This window comes from Sus scrofa, chromosome 13 (genome assembly GCF_000003025.6).
Source record: "Sus scrofa isolate TJ Tabasco breed Duroc chromosome 13, Sscrofa11.1, whole genome shotgun sequence".
Classification (NCBI taxonomy): Eukaryota; Metazoa; Chordata; class Mammalia; order Artiodactyla; family Suidae; genus Sus; species Sus scrofa.
Window position 1 is genome coordinate 145,145,243 of NC_010455.5, and position 20,400 is coordinate 145,165,642.

The 20,400-nt window shown below is 35.6% G+C and overlaps 1 protein-coding gene across 28 annotated transcripts in view; it reads left to right on the top strand.

Annotated features, from left to right (window-relative positions):
* Positions 1–20,400, top strand: part of ZBTB20 (zinc finger and BTB domain containing 20) — an 812,500-nt gene that overhangs the window by 289,422 nt on the left and 502,678 nt on the right. For 3 of the 28 annotated variants that reach the window (XM_021071298.1, XM_021071271.1, XM_021071299.1), the window contains one exon: positions 8,586–8,649. The exons of the other annotated variants lie outside the window; for them this stretch is intronic. The gene's annotated coding sequence lies outside the window, so the exon portion shown is untranslated. The remainder of the gene's footprint in view (positions 1–8,585; positions 8,650–20,400) is intronic. 28 annotated transcript variants of the gene reach the window in all.

Here is a 20,400-nt window from a genome sequence, read left to right on the forward strand (position 1 = left end):
TTTTTTAAAAAAAAATTGTTATTGCTTTCCTAGAGAGCCAGAGACTATCTTGTTACTTACCATTTTAATATTTTATAGCAGATTTATTATTATGAATATCTATAAACCCAACATGACTACTTTCTCTACAGGTTTTATGTTGGGCTGGTGCCACCTGTGATTGTGAAGCCAAGTGTTCTGTTGGGGCAGAATAATCAAATCAAAGTTAATGGGGTGACCATCTAAGCAGGGCTCTTTGTCATTAAGGTCCACTCTTGTGATAGTTGCACATTATCCTGCTGATTGGATTTGTAGGAAGGCATCCACCTGTGGCCCACATTGGCAGAGAAGAGACTTACTGCAGAGGCGGTCCTGGCAAAGCAGGAGGTAGCTGTCCTGGGCAGCAGATTCTTTTGCTGGAAAGCCAAAGTGTTCAGGACAGCATGAGCACTATTGGTAGATGGGTGATTCACACATTATTTGGTTGATTTAGGTTCCAAAGTAGAGTATCCAAAAGCAGAGGAATAGAAACTGTATCATTAAAGAAGAATGACTGGTCTTGAGCAGGGAAAAAGCAAGTACACTTAGCCAATGATCAGACAAGATTTAAGCACACGAAGCCCTTTACCTCCATCTCAGAAACGGTGTTCTCTGTTTGGACGAGAGCTATTGTAAGAATTTCCCATGTCTGTTGGGGGCACTGAGGTTCTCACAGACTATGGTAAACATGATTTGGCTCACACGCTCTCATAATCAGGCTGACTTGCACTGAAACAGAGAACACTCTATAGCAGTGCCAGGCCTCTAGCAGTACCAACTGTTAAATAATAAACAGGCCCTGTTTGTTGGCAGCTTCTTCCCCTCCTGCCAACATGGAGTGCCCATTCTCTGGGTTTACCTGCCTGCGTGTGTTCAGACACTCAGAACAGTGTGCTTGTTGTATGAGGTGGTAGTAGCGTGGAGGCATCAGTCTACATCTAATCTGCTTAGTTTATTATTCTCCCAGGACCTCGGGTGAGCTAGCAAACATGCAGGGCTCTGGCAGCCTGAACAATGGCTAAGCTGTCATTCTAGATAACATTACAGACTTTGTAGAGTGCAATGGCTAATTGTTTTTCTTGTGTTCATTTTCCCTTCATATTCTTTTCTTCTTTTGAATTGTTTTGGAGGGAATAGGGATTAGAAAGGGTGAGAGGGGTTTTGACAATTTGCTACTTTACCTCCAGGAAGTTAGTGTTTGTGCTGATTGTTTTATTTTAATAGTAGAATGTATATGGTTTATCCATATTGAAAAAGAGTCCTACACAGGCAACAAATTCTTACCAAAGATATACAGGGTACATAGAACACTAGACTAGGTGCTTAAACTTAACTCCTTATACTTTATTTAATGTGTTACTCTATGAAAACTGTCTTGGTAAAATCAGTTTTCACTAAAATTCCAGGCAACACATACTGGAAGAGCCATTCACTTAAAAGCCAAGCCAGAAACACACACATACTTAAAGTTCAGAAGAACACATGCTTCCTAAAAGCCCTCTATTTTGTCATGGAGAATTTTTCTCCTTCAGTAGTCCCAGGAATAGGGCCCTTAGTAATCTCAGTTTTATATTGCTGTTTTGGCCAAAGGAGTTTGGTATGCCACGCAGATGCAGTGGTCAAAAATAGACTTTCTTAATTCCCATAAACCCTCTTCAACTCCCACTCCTCAGCAAAGCCCAGGATAAGTAGGCCACGACACCAGTCCCAGAAGAGGCTTTTTGTTGATCCATGTGAGGCACATTCAAAGTAGAGTAATCAGGACATGTAGTGGTATGGAAAGGGTAGCTGTGAAGCAAAAAGATTGTTGTTTTTTTTTTTTTCCATGAACTAATTCTAAAGGCAATGCCCCAACTTTCAAATAATGATGGCATCCTTAGAGTAAGTTTCTATCAAGATGGCTGCTATGAAAAATAGCCCTTATTAGAGGTCTGTGTTAAAAAAAATCAGTCACATTCCATTATAATGATGCCTCCCACATGATGAAGCTTTCCTTTGGTTGGAAAACCAAAAGCATTTGCTTGACTGAAATGAAATTTCTCCTATCTCAGATCACTAAATATGCTTTCAACTATGGGGTAATCATTCAGTTTCTTGGGCTAGCATATTTTTAGATCAAAAGTACATATTTGAATTAAGAACTTGGATGACAGCTCAGGGAATATTGCAGAACGTTAGAATAGTAATCCCATATTCAGCCTAATTTTCCCTAAATTCATACCTCAGTGGTTTGTAATGGATACACTTGTGGTGGTTTTATTTTCCTTTTATGAGAAATGCAAAACTCTATCTTCTCATTATCTTTTAAGAAAGAGTTAGCTAATTTATAGTGTCAAAAGTGCTTTAAAAAATCAGGCAGTATTAATTCACTTAGAATGGTTCACAAATACCTGGTGGTAAAATTCATAAGATAACAATTAAAAACAACTTGCATTATATAACGAAATAATTTCTATTCGTCATTAGTCTCTTATTGGATCCATAACACCTTGTCACGGAGTCTCGAATGTTTCATCCTTTGAGAACATCCAAAGGAATCAGACTTTCCCTCCAAGAAATTTTTCCCACTTCCACTAGGCTTTCTCCTAACGAGCAGGCTCAGTGCTGCAGGACACCAGGACACTGCTTAAATGGGCTCGATCAGAGCTCTCATTTCTCCACATATCAGGCTGCTTGTTGGCTAGTTTCAACCACACACTCACCCTACATTATTGAGTTATCAACGTTTAATCTGTTGAGGATGGAAAAGCAGGTCCCAAAGTTTTTAGAATTGTGTGTAAAAGGAGAATGTATAAGCTCTGAGCAAGGACTTAAGGAGCTCTCTTAGGAGTAAAGCTCATCAATGTGGTGAATTCTGTTGGCTGCTTGACCATTTAATCTCCTGTGCTCTAATGAATTGACTTTGTATTTCATACACACACACACACACACACACACACACACACATACACACACGCGCACACACACACACAATGTAGGTATATATACTTAAGCATATATCACATAATGTGTATGTCTACAATACAAATTTACTTATCTACATCTCTGGTAATTGTTCCCAGTGATTTAGATGCTAAAACATAAGAAAATAAGCTTTTTTCCTTGGGGGAAATACCTATTTAAGTACCCAAATATCTGGAAATCCTCAAGGTTCTCACAAGATTCTACCAGACCTCATATGATCAAGACATACAACTGAGAGCCAGTATAGTACATTATTTTATTACTTATTAGAAAAGTCTTTCACTGCCTAATTTAGAGTTTTGCATAATATAAGAATGTATTTATTTTTGATGTGTTTAATAGAAATACGTATATAGTTAGTTATAGTTGACTTCGGTTGTTGAGAAAATGGGATTGCTGGAATAGCACTTAAATAAAGTGAAGAGTACTGACCTACTTAGAAAAATTAATTATGAAAGAAAAAAAATAATGGATTAGAGTTGCACATAATGGTTTTGGGGACTCTGCTGGTTGAAATCCATCCTGAGGCTTATTTATAATTGGCACAATTAGAGTTTTCGAGAATTCAACAGCTTTAATTTATTTACAAAGATTCATATAGGATTTGAGTTACTGGGAATGTGGGGGATAGAGATGGGGTAGGTGACTTATTGCTTTACATTTAATTTCCACGGAATTTCAAATTCATATTTTGAGGGAGAAGGAATTGTCTTCAGGTAAAGAACACCAGGTTCTTTAACTGAGAGAATTTATTTATTTATTTGTAAGATTTTTATTTTTTCTAATATATTTGATTTATAGTATTCTGTCAATTTCTGCCATACAGCAGTGACCCAGTTATATGTGTGTGTGTGTGTGTGTGTGTGTGTGTGTGTATACACATTCTTTTTCTCACATTATCCTCCACCATGTTCCATCACAAGTGACTAGATATTGTTCCTTGTGCTATGTAGCAGTAACTGAGAGAATTTAATGTTCTGGGGCACTTTTATCAAGAAATATTTGTATTGGATCAGATAAAAATGAAACATGCCTTTGCACTTAAGATTACTTTATTTTCTATATTGTCTACAAACTTTTCCCACAATTTGTATTTCACTTCTTGAAATCTTCATCTATTCAAGTGTTTATTAAATATCTATTGCATATTAGTACCATTCTAGACACTTGGGACCATCAGTGAATAAGTGAATCATGAAGTATGATAGGAGATGATAAGTGCATGATCCATAAAAGAATAAATAGAACTTCATCAAAATTAAAAAGTTATGCTCTTTGAAAACATTACTAAGAGAATGAAGAGATAAGCCACTGGCTTTAAGAAAATATTTGCAAAGAATATATCTGATGAAAGGCTTTTATCCAGAAAATATAAAGCAATATCAAAATTCAATAATAATATGATCCTTTCTTTTTTTCTTTTTAATGGGTGAAAGATTTGTACATGCTTTCCCAAGGTGATATGGGGATGGTAAATAGCACATGAAAATATGTTCAGCATCATCAGTCATTAGGAAAATGAAAATTAAAACCACAGTGAGATACTATTCCACATCTATTAGATGGTTGAACCATACCAAAAATTGACAAGATGTGGAGAAACCAGAACCCTCATACATTACTAGTGGAAAAGTAAAATAGTACAGCCAATTTGGAAAACATTCTGACAATGTTTTAAGTTAAACTTACACTCATGTGAACCAGTTATTCCACTCCAAGGTTTTATATAAAAGAAAGGAAAGCATATGTCCTTGTAAAACCTTGTACATAGATGTTCACAACAGCTTTATCTGTATAAACTAAAAATTATAAACAGCCTAAGTCCATCAAGATATGAGGGGATACACAAATTGTAGTATACCTATGCAATGGAGTACTACTAACAACAAAAAGGAGCAACTTGTTGATACATGATATAGCATGATGGATCTCAAAATTATTATACTGAGTGAAAGTAGACAGGGAAAACAAGTGCATACTATAAGATTCCACTTATATAAAATTTTGGAAAATATAACCTAGTGTATAGTAGCAGAAGGTAGATCAACAATTGCTACTAAGGAACTTGTGGGGGTAATGACTAATTTTATTATCTTGATTGTGGTAGTGATTTCATTGGTCAGTATGTCAAAACTTAGCATAGTGCACATTTTAAATTTGTGAAATTTATTGTTTTTCAATTATACTTCAACAGAGTTGTTTTTTTAAAAATAGGGCAAAAGAGATGGAGAGTTATGTACAGGGAGTATGTATTTCTAAGATAAGCTGTTTCACTCATACTTACATGACTGACATATAGACTTTAGATTGGTGGTGTTGGTGGCTGTGATGATGTTAAAGATTAAAAATATTCCAATCGGAGTTCCCGTCGTGGCGCAGTGGTTAACGAATCCGACTAGGAACCATGAGGTTGCGGGTTCGATCCCTGCCCTTGCTCAGTGGTTTAACGATCCGGCGTTGCCGTGAGCTGTGGTGTAGGTTGCAGACTCGGCTCGGATCCCGCGTTGCTGTGGCTCTGGCGTAGGCCAGTGGCTGCAGCTCCGATTCAACCCCTAGCCTGGGAACCTCCATATGCTGCGGGAGCGGCCCAAGAAATAGCAACAATAACAACAACAACAAAAAAAGACAAAAGACAAAAAAAAAAAAAATTCCAATCATTTCCATTAAAGACTGATACAATCCATTTTATAGATGAGAAAACTGAAGTTCCGGGAAATTAAGTGGCTAATATAAGGCCACTCTCAATCTATTGGTAGAATGAGACTTTTAAAATGCAATCAATAATAATAGCTGACATTTATCAAACACTTATCAATTGTCAAATGCTATTCTCAATATTTTGCAAACATTGTATCTTCACCATAACCTCTGGTCCTCTACAGGTGAAGAATTGATGTGATTGAAGGGTATCCCAAACTAGTGGTGAGAAAGCTAAGATTCAAACACAGAAAATTGGTGCTATGCTCTCAACCACAAAGCTGAGCTGCCTCTAAGCAAAGTTATCTGTCTGATGATTTAATGATTATAGTCATAGATCAACAGTGGTCAGTATTCATTGACAATTAATGACATGCCAGGCATTACAAGCATTTTACATGTTATCTCTTTTAATTACTCAAATTAAACCTTTGAAGTCAGTATTGGCCCCATTTTACAGACAGAAAAATCAAGGCTTCAAGATATAGGAAATAACTTTGATATCTTTCCTAAAGTTATGTATCTGGTAAGGCAAGGAGTGAAGATCCCATCTTAGGAGGAGAGCTTCCTTTTCAGGGCTCATGCCCTTAACCACTATTCTATGGAGATCTGGGTCTTTTTAGCAGTGGAATATACCTTTTAAAAATGCTGTAGGGGGAGTTCCCACTGTGGCTCATTGGATTATGAACCCAACAAGTATCCATGAGGATGTGGGTTCAATCAGTGGGTTAAGGATCTGGCATTGCCATGAGCTATGGTGTAGGTTGAAGATGGGGCTCGGATCTGGCGTTGCTGTGGCTGTGGCGTAGGCCAGCAGCTGCAGCTCTGATTTGACCCCAGCCAGGGAACTTCCATATGCCACAGGTGTGGCCCTAAAAAAAGCAAATAAATAAATAAAAAAATAAATAGTTAGGCTAGCATGTTTAGAAATATGTTTAAAGTATCCCTATTTTTTGCTAAAACCCCATCCCCCTATACAGTTTCCTATTAACACATATTTGGCAAAAGCAGTGGTGCATGGTAGAACAAATAGATGCTTTAAAACCAATCAACTAGTTTTTAGTTTTGGATACCCCATATACTGTAATTTGTAATCTTGGCAGATTACCTATTTCAGATGATTTTCACTTCTGTAAAATGGAAATGATATAATTCAGAGTCATGAGGACTAAATAAGACAATTATTTAAAATTTTTTCTTTGCCTTCAAATCAGGACTCAGGAGAAGATAAATGAAATGTCTGCCTACCTGGTATGAGTTGAGGTGCATGAGTAATATGCTCTATCCCTTATACTTGAATGGTGCAATTCCAGGAATTTCACTATTTAAGGAGATTCTTTTGGGTCAAGTATAAAAAGCTCTGGTATTTCCTTTTTAAAAAATACAGAAGGTAGCACATTAATCTGTAAGCATCTATTATCATTTTTTAAAATTAATTGATTGGCTTGGTTTTTTTTTCTTTACAATGGTGGCCGAGATAGTCGACTTCAACTATCTTAAAGTCTCGGTTTAAACATTACGTATTCCAGAAAGTGGTCCCCAATCTCTCATTTTAGGGTAGGGTAGTTCTGCCTGTCTTACCCTACTCTCCTCTAGCTCCTCACTCCTCTCTTTCCTAACTTTAAGTGCATTCCTTTTTATATCTGTCAGCCTACCATTGTGTGTGCTCCATGTGGATAGAGACTGGGTGTGACTTCTTGACACCTGTATTCACAAATTGAATTATAACTAATTGGTGAATGAATGAACAAATGTTTTTAGGGAAGAGAAGATAGATATGGAGAAGATAGGAAGCTCTAAACTCTAAGAAACCTTTCTCTTACTTCATAGGTTGGCCTCAGATTAGCTGTAGCTCTGATTTGAGCCCTGGCCTGGGAACTTCCATATGCCACTGCCACAGCCCTAAAAAAAAAAAAGGACAGAGAATGGAGAGAATGGTATAGCTCATTCAAGACTGTATCTCTAGTGCCAAAGATAATGCCTGGTATTGACTAGGCATTTCATAAATATTTGCTGAGCTAATGAATGAGTGTATGAATAAATAAATAAATTTTAATAGCCACAGATAGTATTACAGCTAATATATTATTTTTCACTTTAATTTCTAAATTTTTGAAATAATATTTGCCAAGTTTGTCCTTAGAAAAGTAAAAAACAGCAATTCTTGAAAATTTATTTCACTGTCATTGTGTGTATTTTGAATAATTCTTACTAGAGTTTCAATTTTCTGGTATTAAGGACTTATTCCAGAATATGAAATACCCGAACTGCATGATTCCTAACTTGTCCTTTTAGGAAAATTATTGTCAGAGCTCCTTTTATTTTTTGCCTGTCTTAATGTCAGGGATAACCAAAAGTGTTCATGATCAGTACACATTTCAAAACTTTGTCCTTGAGATTATTATGCTGTTGTCAATTCTCTTAGATGAACATTTAGGAAAATTCTATTACCACAGCTTTTGCTTCTATATATGGATGTCTTAAGCCCAAGCTAGATGCAAATATTTTCCAGCAATACTGTGGCATTGCTTTACATTATTTGTCTATAAGAAACTAGGAAGGATATTAAAGATGAGACAGTAAAGAAACCTGACTGAATATGGTTCCACTGACAACCGAGGAGTTTGCTTAAAATGACATGAATAGTCAGTTTGAAATAAAGGTTTGTTGAAACATTTGGTGTTGCACAACCAGTTTCCACATTAATCAATCCCTTATGCTCTAATTAATACCTTGCTAAAATGTTGATTCTCAAAGAAAACAACAGTTTTTAACTTTTATAGATGTGTGGCACACTTTTGAATTTATTATTAACAGGTTAAGTATTGAATATTAATCAGAATAATAATCTGCTGTTGTAATGCTTATAGCAAGTGAGGTATTTTACATATCTCCATATCCCACAGTGATCCTACAATGAGAACTTACCATCATTTTGCTAATGATGAGCCTGAAGATCAGGGATGTAAAGTAAGTTGCTTTTTTATATTACACAATTTATATAGATGAAGTCTAGGTTTAAATCTGAGGCTGTCTTGTTTAAATGTTCTTTATAAACCATTCCACTGCTTCTCTGTGAAGCAGTTACTTGTTCTGGGTATATTAGTTCCTAGGGTTACCATAGCAAATTACCACAAACCTGATGGCTTAAACGAGAGAGGTAGTCTTTCACAGTTCTGGAGGCTAGAAATGGAAACCTGAAATCAATGAATCAGCAGTGCCACACCCACTCTGAATGCTCTAGGGGAGGATTACTTTTGCTCTTCCAGCTTCTAGTATTTGTTTCAAACATTCCTTGACTTGTGGCTATATAACTGCAGTCCGTGCTTCCTTCTTCACATGGCCTTCCCTTTGTGTCTGTGTCTTCTCTCTCTATTTGTCATTGTATTTAGGATAATCCAGGATGATAAACCTGGATGATCCAAGATCATCTCATCTACAGAGTCATCCAACTGGATCTGCAAAGACTCTTTTTCCAAATAAGATCACATTCCCACTTCTGAGGATTGAGATGTGGGCATGCCTTTTAGGGGACCAGAATTTAACCCACAATACTAGATATTGGAGGAACTGTTCTGCTCCCAAAACAGTAGGTTTGTCTTTGGAATATTTAGTAGTCAAAGTGCAGGAAGCCAAAGTTTACTAACATATATATAGAGATTTGCATATAGCTGGTTAATGCTGATTCTCCATGAAGACCAGCAGTATAACAATGACTGTCACTCTAGCACTAATAGAATAAGAATGATATCTTATTGGAATGCTACTCATGCTTTTGAAGTGGCTTCATCAAAGCTGCAATCCATCCTGCCTATTCAGTTGCGAAAAGAGACATTAATAAATAGGTTGAAAGACCTCTGGTTTTCCTCCATGATGCCAACCTCAAATATATATAACCTTGTAGTCTATTTTGATGTATCTTCCATGAATTTCTCAACCACCTCCTTAATCTCTAAATCTTTGCTCCCTCTCAAGGTAAACATTCTTAAAATACTGAGTAGCATTTCAATCTCTGATTCTATTTGTACTTTTCCAAACTTGAAGTCTGTCCTATAGTATTAACATTCTCGGATTTCATGAATAATTCTGTGCTTACTCTCTCCATAACTTCAATAATCCCATTATGTAATAGGTCAGGTTCAGTGCCCTTTCTTTAACTTTTCAGACACTTTAACCCCAAGGCATACTGAGAATCTTTCCATTCCAAAGCTGCACACATCCCTTTCCATATAAGCTTTCATGGATTATACAAACTAGAAATGCATCATTACATACATTCAAAGATGTCTTAATTTTATATAAAATAGGAAAACCTTTCTAGTTTGTTTTCAGTACATGATGAAATGATGATCCCCAACATTTTATTAGTCTTTTTGGCTGCAGGTTCATATTAAGCTAATATTATTAGTAAACAGTTCAAAGTGATTTATAGATTATTTTTTGACTGCATCTCATATCTCAAATCTTCTTAAAAATAAAATTTGTATCATTTTTCTTAAATGTACTTTCCTTACTTTTATCCTAAGAGCAATTACTAACATTTATTCAGTACCTTTGATTTGTGAGGCCCTATATTAAATATTCCATGTGAGTTACCTCATTAAATCTCCAACATGTACAACTACATCCTATCTTTTACAGGTAAAGAAACTGTGGCTGTGCCACTACTTTTTTGCTTATTCACACAACCTGATTTTCCTACTGGTTATCTCTTTGGTTTGAATGACTCAAATTTCACTGCTTTGAGTGTGATTTTATTCACTACTTTTCTTCATCATTGGCAAAATGTTGAATTAGGACAGATTCCAGTACTAATCCATGGGAGATTCATTTTTTATTCATTCATTTATTAAATTCCAGGAATTATTCTGCACACTGAGAGTACAGTGGTAATCAGTTGTGATGGGCAACTCCCAAGAGGGCCCCAACAATCTCCATAGCCTATATCCCACCACTTTACGTAACTCTCCTTTAGTATTGACTGGTCTAGTGACCCATTTCTAAAAAGGACAAAAATGAAGGGATGTCATTTCCAAGATTAATTAAAAAAACAAAAAAGAAAAAAAAAAAACAAAAAAGACTATGGCTTGCATCTGTTGAATACCCCTCACTCAAGTCAAATGCCATGTCATAAGACAGCCCTGTGGAAGCACTCACCTGACAAAGGAAGAAAGCCTGCCAACAACCAAGCAAGTGAATTTGGAATGCAGTTTTCAGTTCATAGCATGTGGGCCTTACAGCCCTAGCTGACAGTTTGATCACAACCTTATGAGAGACTTTGAACTTTGACCCAGATGCACCTAGCTATGCTGCACAACTGGCCCACATAAACAATAAGATAATAAAAGTTTGTTTTTCTTAAGCTACTAAGTTTTGGAATTACTTGTTATGTAGTAATAACTAACTAATATAGCATGTGGATGAGAACCTCATTCTTACAGAATTTATACTTTGGTAGAGACTGCATCCCCCAGTACACATATATGTATATATATGGAAGATACTAGTAATTCATTCTAAGGAGGAAGTAAAGTAGGATAGAGTGAATTGGGGATGCATTGGGTATTGTTATAGGCAAAGAAAGATGTCTCTGTAATGCTCGGTTAAGAGTGATAAGGAATCAGCCATATGAAGATGTACTGGCAGACTATCTGGGCTAATGGAGATAGCTAGAGTAGGGATAATCAGAATAGGCTTAGTTTGTTTGAGGGACATAATGGGTCACTGAGGCAGAAGCACAGAGAATAAGTAAAGAGTGATAGAAGATGAGACCAGATAGGTGGGCAGGAGGAGATAATGGAGGGACTTATTGGTTACTGTTTTAAATTCGAATGACATTCTTCTTGCAACACGTATACATTCTGGATTTTATACAAGGGAATAGTATGATCTTCCTTGCATTTCAAGACCATTCTGACTTCTGCTTAGAAAATGGATTGTAAGAGATAAGAATGGAAACTGAGAAGTAAATTAGGGGACAAGAGATGTTTGAGGTTGATGACAGCAGAGATGATAATGGTTTTGAGTTTGGAGTGTACTTTTCAGGTTGAGTTAATGGGGATTGTGGTGGGTTAGACGTGTTGAGTGAGGCAAAAGGAATCTGAAGATTCTTGTTGATTTGGCCTCATCAACATGGCGGATGGTGTCACCTTTCACTGAGAGGAAGGAAAAGCAGTTTGGTTGGAGAAGGAGTTGGTAGCAAGGGTGTTATGGACTCAGGAGTTTTGTTTTGGGTGTATTACATTAGTCCATAGCATGTGGGCCTTACAAGAGAAGTGCCCACTAATTTCTGTTCTGTACTGCAAGCCAGTTTCTTCCTATGGAAAACAACCTCTAACATCCCATTATATATTGTGTCCTGGAGAGTTTTATTTTTTTTTAAGTCTTTGTGGTAGAATTTTGTCAGAGGCTATTTGAATGCTCAAAGAGCAAACATTGACTACATCCTTTCAATACACTGATTTAATCAGAGATAATTTCTCTCATGGAATGCTACAAAATCCACTAAAGGAGAAAAATCAGCATAGTATTTCGTTTATAATTTATTACAATGCAGGTATCACACACAAGATAACCTTTGCTCTCTCCTTGATTCAGACTTTGTTGTAGCTTATAATCATGTCTTTTCCTATTTATTAGTAATTGAGCCATGTCACCTTACTCACCTTAAAAGTTAGTGTCAGCTTTACTATAAATCCTATAAGTACAGTGGGGAATTTGTGTGGATTGCTATTTCCCTTTCTCCACATGCTCTGCAGTTAGAATAAGAAGTGAGAATAATTGTGGTTACATAGACGCATTTCTCCCAAAAGACAAAGTGATCAGAAAATACAGAGGAAATGCTGAAAATACCAGCAGTGTTTAGTGATGAGAGGGTGAACAACTGCTTAGAGATTTTTTTTTTAAAAGCTAAATACCACCCAAGCTTGTTAAACATCAGTACCCTGCATGAGTATTTAGCAAAAATGTATTTAGGTATCTATGTGTTGCCAAATATGGGGAGATTCTCCAGCCCACTAGAAAATTTAGAATTTCCTCTCAGATACTAAAATCATAAACTGAAGCACATAGACTTACTTAATTTACAAATCCTGAGCCAATGTATTGCAACTGCTGTGCATTGTGAGATACTAGTATGAACTGGTATATTATAAAATTAAATTGTATTGTATAGTGCATTGTATTGTTCCGTCAGATTTTGATATCCTCACTTTAAATAATTCATGGGAAGAAATGATCACTTCATAATGCCACAAACTCACAGCAGGCAAAACTAATTTTACACAATATGAAAACAGATTTTATTTATTTAAAAGGAATATTAAAAAAACACAACAACAACTTTTTTGACACCAGCTGCTGAGAAATAAATAGAATACTTTATGACAAAAAAAAAAATCTAAATCTATAAAAGCTGTTCCTGGGAGACCAAGTTGAGAATTGTAAAGATACATTTAAATGCCCTGGTCAATGCTATAAGCCTTATTTTGAGGGAAAATACTGTTCCATCTTGTTTATTCCCTGTGGGGATAAAACAGTACTGGGATAAAATTAGCTTTACAAAATCTCTCCTAACACCTACAACATAATGCCGAAGAAGTAGCAAATTTAGGTATCACTCCAAAGACCCCTCACTAGGCTAGATAACATCTATAGATAACTCATATCCCTAAATACAAACTATAAATGACTGCTTAAATTTGTCCAAACCAGATCTTAACTGGCAGTGGAAAAGTATTTTAGAGTGACCACAACAATTTTCCTTTCACTGTGGCTTTAAGAATGGAATGAGGAAATAAGGTGAAAATATAATGAGGCTATTTTCTTTGGAATAGTTCATTAGATAGTCATTTTTTTTCTACAAATATCATACTTTTTTTGTACAAATAGCAAAAAATTTAGGCTTGCTGTTTGATAATAACTCCATATCTGACTCAATCAGACACAGGCTTCAGACAAAGAACGGGACCCATGCCATGAGTGCGTCTGGGTTTAATCTCAGAAGCATGAGGGTCTAGGCATCCAGGCAGTTTTTAGTACTCTTCCCTGAAGCTTCAGGGAGTGAACAAGCATTGAGAGGGAACATGGTTTGTAGTGAGGAAGCTAAGACATGGACAAAAGAGAGAAAGAAGAGAGCGAAGTCTAAAAAAATCAGATATTTTAGCACCAAAGCAATGAAAACACATTCTGTTGGTAATATAAATGTTGTTTATTGAATTTTTACTTTTAAAAAATGTTTAACTTAAAAACTCTTGCTGACAGTGGGAATGTAAATATGAAACTGAGAGACTGACTCACCAGCAGAAGTTTATTATTATCTCTGATAACAGCTGAATTCCAGTCTTCTTTGTGTACTATAAAATGGGGCAGATTTGTATAACCACAGTGTCATAGGCACCGTTGAAAGGGCTTTGTCTCTAGTTTTGTTATAAATTTCTTTCTTGAGGGTTTATAAGTTAGGAAGTAGAAATTCATTTTAGATTTTTTAGATTTCAAAGGGTTACAAATTTAGAGACTCAAATTTGGTACTATTTCACTTTTCAAGACTTAAAAAATACAGTGTAACTGAGGTTTAAAATGTTCATTGGGTTTTATCGAAGTCTTGGATGGGATGATGTATTACTAGTTTACTGTATTTTCTAGGAGCAGTATCATATACATAGATAGTGGGTATCCTTTAGCATTTATTGTTGGTATGTTGGTGCAGTCTGATATATATATTAGTGAGGATACTTTGGTAGTAATAGAAAAAGCACTGAGATTCCAATACAGAAGGTCAAAGTTCAAAGTCTGGCTTGATTCCACTTGCTAGTTGTTGACATTATGCTACTCATTTAAACCTGTTTGTGCCTTATTATTATTTATCTGTAAAATGGGGTTAATATTACCTACTATAATGTTCTCTTACCACTTGGTGAAATAATAGGAGAGTTCTTAAGGGAGCTTAAAGTGCTATGAAAATGTTAATTTAATCATTTTAATGAATATTATATAAATTTATTTCTCAAAGGCGATACTGTTGCATTTAAGGGATGATTTTTACATTTGAAATATAATATATGTAAAAATGACTCTGTTTCTGCTAAGTGTTCTGCTATAACACAACCAGAATTATCATGCAAACATTAACCAAAACAAAGCTGGTGTAGCAATATTAGCATCAGACAATCTGAGTAATATTGTAATGATTTTTCTGTAAATCAATATATATATAGGCCAAACTACTTTCTTATGCATAGAAAAAAATAAAACCAGATTCCAGCATTTCTAATTTCATTTCTTTCTTTTTTCTAATATTTCTACCTTTCAGAATATAAAACTCATATCCTTTATACTGAAATCTTTACTTCAGTGTCAAGCTTTTCTTCATAATGCAAGGACTACAAACAGAATGAGAGTTTTTAAACGTTATTTAAAAAGAATTATAAAGGCCATATTAATGTTATGAAATTGTAGATATGCTGAAATAAGTTGTTGCCTTTCCACTTGCTCAGATAGATGCTATATAAGTCAAATATCAAAAATAGAACAGTGGACGAAAATATTCATCTGTTTTTTATGTAAGAACAGAAATGGCCACCTCTGAGTGGGGGAGGGGAAATTCACTCAGTGCACAAATTTAGTATCTAAGATTTGAAACATCATAGCTGTCCATGCAATTAAGAACACTTAATTAAACCTACATGTTGGCTTTAAGCATAGAGATTTTTAGAAATGGAAAAGATAATGTTTCATGGCTTTTAGAAACACAATGACATCATTTTTATTTATAGAAAAGTACATTGTTAAAATGCACTCAGTGAAAAATGTCAAAGATTTTGTCATTAGTTAATTTAGGGTTCTTGTCCCTTTGCCCTCGTGTGGAATTTACTTTGTTGGAATAGCTTGTCGCTCTCTTTTTTTTTTAAATTTTTTTATTACTCAAATGAATTTATGACATCTATAGTTGTATAATGATCATAACAATCTGATTTCACAGGATTCCCATCCCACAGCCCAAGTACCCGCTCACTTTGAAGACAACTGCTTTGATATTGACACCAGGCCTTAATTAGATCTAGAAATGAACAATAAGATACATGAGTGGCACAGCCATATTCAGTAAAATTAGCTGAATATTATGCATATCACAGAATAAGGTGATTTTTGGTAGGGAGGTAGTCCACCTTGGATTCACTTTTGTGGATGGAACATTTAATGATTATTGTATCAACTTAGCATTCCATCCAAACCAGAAATTGGTGTTTACTAAAAGGACTGCTTTGAGATTCAGCAAGATAATTAAAAATGGACTGGGCCAGGTGGGGCAGACAGAGGGCAGGATCTGATGACATGGCAGATCAAAACGTCACCTCAAAAGTGACATTTAATTCCTTTCTATGAAATTATAACATCTTTCATTTTCCAAGAGACCTGTCTGTAGAATCTAGGAGGCTTATTCTCTGTCATGGAAATAATCTGGTTAAACTACTTGAAATCTCAACAGATTGACATAAATGTTCAACTAAAAGGTTTGTACTTAATGGTAGTCTTTGAAAATAATTAGTAAAGAAATTTAAGTAAGGCCTAATGGAATTGGGCCATAGATTCCTAGAATCCTAAAATCAAATCGTATCATTTTAGAAGTAAAAGTATAGTCCTATTCCTCTGTGTAATATATGAGGTAGGTAAAGTGACTAGTTCAAGATCTCTAAGTTGGGGTGTGTGGAAGATCTGGGACTAGAGGCAGATCTCTGGTCTCTAATCAAATGTTTTTCTAGCAGAGCTTGTTGTCATTATATTTGGATAGTAGAGTCAATCTGGTAGAATGATAGAGGTCATAATTTTTTCTAGGCGGTTAATGCTCACCCACTCCTATAGTATCAATAACAATGGTAAAAATTTATACTACTTATAACCTGCTAGGCAGGATCCTAATTGTTTTACATACAGTCTCTCTTTTAAATCTTTATAAGCTGTCTTGTGAAGAAGGTACTATTGTTATATCCATTTCATAGTTGAAGGAGGAAGCTGAGGCATAGGAGGGAGATAAAGTAAATCCACAAGGAAACAGATGTGGTAAGTGGTAAAGCTTGGATTTGAATAGAACTCTGGCAGTCTGAGTTCCAGAGCTTGTGCCCTTAACTACTATGCTATGCAGCCTTTCAAGCATTTGTTAGTTCTATGCCTGCTTAGAAATGTTATAGCTAAGTTCTCAATGCTCCAGAAGAATGAGTTTCAAGGAAGAATAAAATATCTGTGAATAGTAGACATACCCATCATCTAAAATATATGGTTGGGAGAACTGGAGAATTTCACCTTGCAAAGAAAAAACCATGAGGGAAATATGATAGCTATGATGAAATGAGGTTATGGTCATTTTCAACAGCTCTAGAGCAAAGCTAGGACTAATATATGGGAATTATAAGGAGATAGGTTCTGGCTTAATATAGCAGTGCAGTAATCAGAATAGGCAGCCTCATCGGTGAGTTCCTTGTCTCTGTGTAAACAGATTGTATGGCTGGTCTCTGTTTCAGTAGACAGAATTGCTCCACTGAAATAGTACATTAGAGTACAGCTATGCTCAGTTAGGTGAGAGGTAACAGACACCATTAATTTTATCTGAAATAGTACTGTAAGGCATGCAAGGGCAAGAGCTTTGGATGGATCTGGCTCTGAATTCTGGCACCATCATTTATTTGTTAGCTGCATAAACTTAGTCAAGTTACTTAACTCCATCTTCTCTGAGTCCCAATTTCCTCATCTGTAATTGGGATAATTGTATTAATCTTCCAGAGTTGTGGTGAGGAGGAGTAAATGTGATTATTATGTAAAATGCTCAGCACTGTGCCAGGCACACAGTAAGTACTCAGAAGATGTTAATTTTTTCAGGAGTGAAAGATTCATTAATTTTTCAAAAATGAATTATGGTACTAATTACTCTTTCATATGGATAAAGAATCTTGGCCTAGCAAGTAGTAAGTGGTAGGACTTTTTACGTTCACCAATCTCTCACTGCCTTTGGATGAGGTCACCATGGACTCTAGATTGTGAAAAGTACTTATAAAGGAAGCTTTGTAAATCAACTTATTTAAAATTCAGTAGAGCAGCTTATGATTTAAAAGCATCCTGTGGTGAATCCTTTTATAATGTGAATAATCACCCCCTAATTTATCTGTTTGGTAATTTCAGAATTTGGCTTATTGTATCTTCTTAAAGCAAAGAGTACACCTGCACTCTTATTCCTACAAAGTAGGCAGTATTTTCATGCTGGGCTGACTTTCAGAGAAATACAGGGTGCATCTTATTCAGGATGACATAGGCTGGGTAACCGCGGGAACATACAAGGTCACTCTAGTCAGTTAGAACATTAATCGTACTGTGTGATGCATACATTTTTTAATGAGCATGCCAGTTCATCTAAGTCAGTTCACCATTAGACCATTGCACATAAGAAGTTTACCTGAATTGAAGAGTTGGATGCTTAAGAGTATTTTTCTTTATATCTCTTTTCTTTCCCTGAAATTTTAGTGGAAGTCATCATGAACTTATGATATAATGCATTGGTCCTTCAGGAAAAAACAAACAGCAATGGAAAGTTGTGAAACAGAAAGAACATTGGGTTAGGAACTCTGAATAAGACCTGTTATGTACTGCCATGGGATAGGAAGTACTTATTTTTTCTGTGTCCTAATGTATAAAATAATCAGGTTAAACATAGACCTCCTATATAACTTCTAGCTAAAATATTTTATTACATCTTATTCATAAAATGAAGTAAAACTATTTTCTTTCTTTCTTCCCAATAGAAAGAATAGAACAGAAAATCATAAAAAGGACACTTATGAATAGTTAAGAGGTTTTCTTTCTTTCTTTTTTTTGTCTTTTTGCCATTTCTTGGGTCACTCCCGCAGCATATGGAGGTTCCCAGGCTAGGGATTCAATGGGAGCTGTAGCTGCCAGCCTACGCCAGAGCCACAGCAACTCAGGATCTGAGCCGCATCTGCAACCTACAGCACAGCTCACAGCAACGCCGGATCCTTAACCCACTGAGCAATGCCAGGGATCGAATCCGCAACCTCATGGTTCCTAGTTGGATTCGTTAACCACTGAGCCACGATGGGAACTCAAATTTTGTTGATCTTTTCAAAGAACCAGCTTTTGCCAATTCTTGATAGATTTACTTAAGCTTATTTCCAACAAACTTGGATAAGGTACACTTTGAATATATGCTGGTTGACTCTGCAAGTTGAATAGGGAGATAGCATGCATCAGATGTATATGATTAAACTCTCTGGTGCTTCTCAAAGAGGAGCCCTTAAGGGCTCAGGTGACCATAAGAGCTTTGAATCCACTTCAAAATTTCCCAACCTTTCAGTGCTGGTTGCAGTCTATGTCAGTGGATGAAAAGAACCAGAGTTCACAAGTGAAACTAGCTTGTCTTTTATCAAATGAGAAATTAAAATACATTTTTTTAAAAAAGTATGCATTCTAAAGGAATACTGTTTAGCCCAGAATTTGTTAGAAGGTTCAAGATTATTTTTGAGAGAAACTTCAAGATAATTAAGCTTGATTCAATTAGGGAATAATGAAACTTCAAATTTAACCAAATTGGAAATGCAGACAAAACCTTAGTATGTCCATAATCACTTTCAGAATTATCCTATCAACCCTAAAGATGCTAAAGCCATCAAGATTGCAACATGTGTGATGATAAGGTCAACATGGTATCAGCCATAGTGGCCAGTGGACATCAGTGGTTCAGAAAAATTTTACATTATGAATGTGAAAAAGAATTGTAGCCTTTCATTTTTATTCTCAAGAAGATTGCTATGTATGGTTATATGTCATTGCTAGTTTTTTAATGTGTAGCCAAAAAGCCTGCTCAATCTTTCTAATAAATAAAAACTAACATTAAAAAGTTTAACAAGACAATTGCCATGTCCATTTTCTCTTAAGAACATAGCAAAAACTGGAAGCATATAGAAAGCATCTATGATTAGAAATAACTAGAATAAGCCATGTAATATTATATCAAGAAAGGTGAAACTACTGGTATAGGAAAAGAATTCTAACATATGGAGCAGAGAGATTAAGATTTAATCATATGTCATCCTATCAAACATAGTACAGAAATTTATATATGCAAAAATGATCAAGAAATATTTATTGAGTACTTATTCAGTTCTCAATATTTGATGCCATTGTAAATGTGAATAATAAATATAAATAATTGCTTCAGATTGATCTATTTGACAGTAAGATTACCTCTACAGGTCCTACAGAATAATTAAAATCCTTTCAGAAGGTATATAAATTATGAACCTATTACAAGATTGAAATATGTTTAAAAAATATATTTGCAAAAATAGCTCCATCAGTTAACCACATTTAATTTCACTCTGACATCTCAGGAAGTTTCTGTAGTTATCTAACTGGAATGTGGACTTTTGGAGACCCCTTGTGAAACCTACATTTATGAAGCCTACACGTGTACTACCAATAGAAACAAGGCAGTTACAAAGGAAAATAAGAACTTGCCTCAATGTCTACTTGAGATATCTTTATATCTGAGTTGAAATATTGGCTATGGGTACCATGATGAAGTCCAAGTTATGCTAAGGCAGAATGTATTTTCTAAGAGATACTTGGTTTTCTTATTGGAGAATTGACAACTCATAAAAGCCCAAGAGCACCCTCTAGTGAAATTTCCAGAGTAGGCCTATGGGCTTGCTCTTGACC